Here is a 6,454-nt window from a genome sequence, read left to right as displayed (position 1 = left end):
TGGTTGAGACTGCAAGCTGAGATCTGCACTTGCTGGAAGCTGACATGATTGCTCACTGCCTCCTTGGATGGATCACCTACCCAGACGTTTCTGAGGACTGCCCCACTGCGCAGCCTTTGGCTGGCATTTGAGTCTTCCTAGCCCCTGATGCCAACAGTGCTATTGTCATCATTAAAGCAGTTTCAGAAGAAGAGACCACCGGCCCCAAATCCCACCAACAGGCTGAAATGCTAGGTCAAAGGGGACTCCTTGACATTAGCTATTATCTTGGGGACAGGTTTTGCTGGAGCATAAATTAGTGTTCCAATACTTGATGTACAAAGCGAGAATTATAACAGCTCAAAAGCAGAATCTTTTGCTATTGGTCATTTTTGGATTATGCTTACTTAATAAGTTGTTAGGATATATTAGGCAAAGACTGGAGACTATACAGTTGATGATAATTGGAACCCAGTACTGCCAGCTTGGAGATGACCTTGAACTCTAAGAGCCCATATTGGCCTCTTCAGGTACATGGAAAAGGAAAAATAAAGAGTTTAAGTTAGCCTGGGCATAGGTAGCCTGAGTATAACTCCATTTTTAAAATAAAGAGCCATCTTGACTGGGAGCTGAATTCAGGTACCAGGTAATATCACAAAATGTGCACCTGGCAGAAAACAAAGTTAACTCTCCTAGCAACAGCTTTCAGGAAATATCACAGAATAAATACTTCATAGAAAATAGAGACAATCTCCCTGGCAATAATCAATGAAAATTGGTTGAGAATCATGTGGGAAAATTCTCCCCATGTTTCAGATATAGATTAAAAGAATAGCCATTGTGATCATAAGTCTTAGGCAATTGTGCCTAAGCCAAGCATATGCCTTAGGCAATTGTGATTCAGAGGTCTCCTCAGCCCTCTAACTTTTACCTAATCCTGTAATGTCAAGGCATAGGACCCCATTTGCTGTCATAGAAACATGTGCCCCCCTCTTTGTTGTCATGGAAACACCCTGATCACAGACTTTCCCTTTAAAAACCCTGCTCACTCAGGGCTCAAGGTTCCACTTCTCTACTGCTGCATCAGTGAGACTTGCTTCCCGAGTTTGAGTATTCTCTTAATAAAGCTCTCTTGCTATTGCATTGTTTTGTCTCTGAGGTTCCCATGAACTTGGCATTACAATAGCACTGGAGCTGAGAGGAGGCTGAGAGCTTTTTAAAATTAAATTCTGTTGCTTTTGGGGAAGGTTATAATATAGCCCAGGCTGGCCTTACTTCACTGTAGCCAAGGCTGGCAGGCCTGAAGATTGCTCAAAGGCTGAACACAGGCTGGGATGCAACCTGGATCTCAAAGGTGTGAGGGGCCACCTGGGAATGAGAAACAACTGTGATTATTTGAATTGAAGCCAGGTGCAGAGAGCTCTTGAAGGGCGGGGGGAACTGTTCTGAGAAGCAACCAGCTGTAAACTATCTACAACCATCTGTAAACTATAGAGCAGAGTGATCTGATTTTCAGGTATAAAAACCCTGTGCTCTGCATGTTCAGGGTCATCTCCTGTCTTTGGAAAGGGAACCCTATCTCAACAGCAATAAAACCTCTTGCTTTGGCATTGAGCTGTGGTCTGTGAGAGTTCCTGGGAAGGGCGAAATACTGAGCTCCTGAACAGTGAGACTCCAGGTCTTACAGATGAACTCCTCTGCTTTCTCTGAGGACCTGAGATTAAGATGAGGACTATGGGGATTGGGAAAGGTGGAGGGAGGGACCCACATGGAGGATACAAATTAAATAAAGTATAATGAATAAAGAATTTTTAAAAAGATGAGGACTCTGAGAAAACCCTCATTGTTCAAGAAAATCTGTCATGTTTTAAAACTTGAAAAATCATATTTTGACAATTTTGTTTTCATTTTTAAAATTGTATTTTACTTTAGTAGTTTTATTTATTTTTATTTTGTGTGCATGAATGCAAGCCTGGTGCCTGCAGGACCAGAAACCATGAGATCCTCTTGAACTGGAGTTACTAACAGTTGTGAGCTTTCATATAGAGGCTGGGAATTGAACTTTGGTCCTCTGCAAGGGCAGCCAGTGGTCTTAACTCCTGAACCATCTCTCCATCCCCATTGTTCACTTTATTATTTCAGGGAAAATAGACTTCACTGCTTGGTTAAGGTAACTGAACACATTGTTATTTTGGTAAAGCACACACAACACAAGAATTTCCCATCCTCAGCATACTGCTTGGCATTGATTACATTTTTGCAATTTGCCTCCACCCAGCAAGATGCCCATGGCCTTCCCTCCTGAGCTGAGGATGGGACTCTGCTTTTGTTTCCACTCCTAGAAAGTTTCCAAGCTCTTCCTGCTCCCAGTAGTCCACACAGAATTCATTCTGCCTAGACTCTCATTGCAGCCAGTACAGTGGCTTCATGCCAATCTGTGTGGGACCATGTGCAGAATCTCCTTCTCTTTTAAAGCTGGAGTAACACTCCAGTGCAGAGAAGCTGAACTCTGTTTATCCATCATCAGGGCTGTGTTTTATACATAGATTTTATGTCTGTCTTTGTCTCTGTCTCTCTGTGTCTCTGTCTCTCACTCGGAGTGTGTGTGTGTGTGTGTGTGTGTGTGTGTGTGTGTGTGTGTATGCTAAGTGATTTGAATATTTCTGGATACTTGATAATTATAATAATAACTATTTACAAACCTCGCTTGGCAAAACAGAGATAGCTGAGGGATTTGAATAAATGAAGACTATCATAAGCTGTCACGTATTATAAATTGATGTGGATAATCCAGACCCTAACAAGACAGTCACTTTATGTCTCCCCAAAAGACACACTTGGAAGTACAAAAGACTTATGTATCTGGCATGTGGTTTGTCTTTTATGTGTAGCATCCACACATCTCATAAGAAATAGGTTTAACAACAACAAAAAGACAACTCTATAATTTCATTTAACCTGAAGCTCATGTAAACTACATTACAATTCATTGCTCTAATGCCACTGTACTGGCTCATCTTAAGGAATCTTACCTATACCCAAGTGATATGATGTTTACCATCCTTCCATACATGGATCTAAAAATGTTAATTATGTGTTTTTCAGTACTGAGAACCAAAAATGGCTGAATGTGGCATAGTCATGGACTGTGAGAATATGGACACAAAATAAAATCAGATCATCATCTATACTTCTTAGGTAGGAGATGACGCTGTCCAAGGTGTACATCACCATAAAGAAACTCATGAGGCAAAGGATGGTCTGTGTGGCTCTTTGTTCTGCAGATGGTCTGAGGGAAAGGCTGGCACTGTGGAGAAGCTGGGACTGGTTCTTATGTCTTATAGGAAAGTCACCATGTACCCACTGGAGAGGCTCATAAAACCTACAAAGATGACATCCATGGAGGTCAACAATATAAAATATGTGTGATGGACAGAGTAGCTCATGGGCACAATACAGCAAGACTGACTGAGGTACATAAAGCCAGGTGAGGTCAGATTAGGCGTCGAAGTTATATATGTTATAAGGGGACTGCTAATGGATGAATAAAAGATACTTAGGAAAAGAAGGCAACCTAGCATGTGGTGTGGAGATTTACATTTGAATTTTGCTAGACGGGAACTTGTGGAACTGAGGGTGATGGCCTGGAGGATGCTGAGCAGGCTAGTGGCACAAAGAGAGAGGCTCCTAAAAGACCTGTACAAGAACATAACAAATTTGCATGTGGAGTCACTCCATCTCTTCCCTGGCATAAAAATGTCTGAAGCTACTAAACTCACGACGACTACCAGCATCAGTATGTGGATTAGGGCCAAGAGACTGATGGGCAGATCAGTGAGTCTGGGCCTCTGCCCACGAATAAACATGAGGATGTGGAAGAGAAGAAGGAAGCTGTTCCCTGAGAGCCCAATCCCAGCTCCACCATAAATGGTGTTTCTTACCTTGGTGTTACCTGACTGTTTGTTGATTTTGTTCATTTTAAGGCTGAAAGAAGCAGGTAACAACTGTGAGGGGAGAACAGCAAGAAGATTCCTTATCACCAATATAGCCTTGCTCATCAGCTGCAGACAATGGCAGCTCCACTCTCCTTAGAAAGATGTTTATTTCACAGCTCTGCCTTACACCGCTTAAAATTGCCTTCATCTCAAAGTGCCCAGAAGGGATGCCCACTCTCTCCATTGTTCCGACACTTATGTGCCCCATCCAGATAGAAGCTTTCTCCCACATTACAATTGTCATGTGTCAAGAAAATATTTCTTTTCCAACTGTTTCCTATTTGAGGTTTCCTTAGGCAAAAGTGATGTCTTACTTGTCTTTCTTCTGCATCATGTTGATTGCCAGACACAGAGCAGCTCTGCAGGTTTTGGTGAAGTTCCATGAGGATTGCAAGAAAGTAGAAATAAGATCCTCAGATGAAGCTGTGCCCTTGTCTTAAACAGGCCCAGAGTCATTTTATTCCAGTCTCTTTGTATGCTCATTTGCTTCAGACCTTGTGCTCTTCATGTGGATCTGCAGGGAGCATTAGGAGTGGAAACTCTGAATCCAGACTTCTTTACATCATACTCACTCCTGCCATATTCTGTGTGTGACCCTGAGCAGTCTGGGGCTGAGTTACAGGGTTAGAACATATAACATCTGTGTGACTGTGTCAGGGAGATGTGTAAGGAGATGAAGTCTACATACCAAGCATGGTGTTCCCTGCATAGGGCGAACTCTTTGGAAGTGTAGGCTGCTGGATTTATTCTCATGAAGGTTCCTTATGTTTGTGCCTTGGGATAGTTAATACAGTTTTAAAAACAACTGTTTGGTTTCTCCCAGCCCCAAACAGAGAAGAGTAAGTATGAACACAATAGACTACTCAAGCAATCCTTTCCAGAGCATCCTGGTAGCATTTTAGGTCTTCTCTGTGAATCTCACATTGTAACTGCATCTGAAATATGTTCTGATGTCACAGCAGAACAAAAGCCTACATGAGAAGTGTTCAGTTACCAGAAGCTGCCAGGAATGTGGTCTAAGTTTTGTCTCTTTCCACATTTGAAAGCAAACAATTTTTAAGAATTATAATTACAATAGATTGAGGGTCCTTCCCATTATAAGGTTTTAATGAAGGAAGAATTATCCAACTCATCCTAAATGATGGGCTGCACAGGTGTGTAGGATTTCATACCTCCTTGAGGAAGCAGTGATGCTTCTCAGACTCAGGTGACCAAAGCCTCAGATATACGTCAGAAGATTTGATGAAGGTTCTTCTTGAAAGTTCTTTCTCATGCAATGCAAGTATTTAATTTAATGCAAGGATCATAATCCTAAGTTATGCAATAGTATAAAAATGAAGTCAAATAGTAAAGAAATAATTATCATTTGAATATCCAGGGTGTAAGATGGTTTAATTTTATATGTAATGTGAGATATGAGGGGAAAGCAAAAGTGCCTGAGTTACCAAACCTGATGCACCAGGTAAGTAAGTGCTCAGAGCAGGAGAAATGAGGGAGCCTCAGTGTTGAGAAGTGCTGGCCTCCAGTCATGATGAGTTACCTTCTAGAAGAAAAGAACCAATTCCAAAGAGTGGTCCTCTGACCCCGAGATGTGTGCTGTGACATACACACCCTACCCCATCCCACAAAATACATAAGATGAAAAGTAAATTTAAAAAATCAGAGCTAAGGTGAATGGCCAGTTAAAGACTGTAAACACAGGGTGCTTGGTGTGGAGAGAACCTGCTGCTTTGACAGAGGACCCAGGTACAGTTCTCACCTCTCCCATGGCAGCTCAAAACCATCTGTAACTCTAGGTCCAGGGGTTCCAAAAACTCCTGAGGTCCTCAGGCAGCAGGCATGCATGCAATACAAATATATAGACACAGCAAAATCAAACAAAACAAACACCCAAAAAGTGTAACACACAAAACAAAATAACCTAAAAAATTTAAATTGAGATTTTCTAAAATAGAATGGCAAAGAGCCATTAGGAAAGGTGAAACTTCTACAAGATTAATATGCTGAGTTCTATGTACCAGCAGAGCTGTAAATACATTTTACTGAGTGATTCCCATTGCATTACCATGCTCTTTATATAATAGATCCGTTTGATTACCTAATGTCAATTTCAGCAGATGTCAGAAACAAAACAGAATAGGCAGGAAGAGGAGGAGAAAAAGGAGAAGCCAACTTTCAGGAGTTTTAGGAAACATCCTAAGAGGAAAACTCTTCTTGTTGCCCATGCAGAACACAGTCCCCTGTGCTCTCAGGCTTTTCACTTTTCTACCTCTCAAGCTCTTGGGATTTGGATCCTGGCTCTTTAGGCAACAGCAGGAGAAACTGCCATGTATCCACTGTGTATAAAATATCTAGCATTCCAGTGCCTCCTCAAGGATGTCCTCTCAGAGCACGTGTTTTACTGTGTAGTGCACCATGAGCCAAGAGCATTTGCGTGAAATTCCTGAAACTGAGTCAGGCGAAGTTCTCCACTAGATAGT

At 41.8% G+C, this 6,454-nt stretch overlaps 1 pseudogene; it reads right to left on the bottom strand.

The window, feature by feature from the left end:
* Positions 1-3,007: 3,007 nt before the first annotated feature.
* Positions 3,008-3,956, bottom strand: LOC132654001 (vomeronasal type-1 receptor 54-like; annotated as a pseudogene).
* Between the last annotated feature and the right edge of the window lie 2,498 nt (positions 3,957-6,454).

This window comes from Meriones unguiculatus, chromosome 5 (assembly GCF_030254825.1).
Source record: "Meriones unguiculatus strain TT.TT164.6M chromosome 5, Bangor_MerUng_6.1, whole genome shotgun sequence".
Taxonomy (NCBI): Eukaryota; Metazoa; Chordata; class Mammalia; order Rodentia; family Muridae; genus Meriones; species Meriones unguiculatus.
The sequence above is the reverse complement of the archived record's forward strand: the minus strand, read 5'-3'. Positions and strand labels throughout refer to the sequence as shown.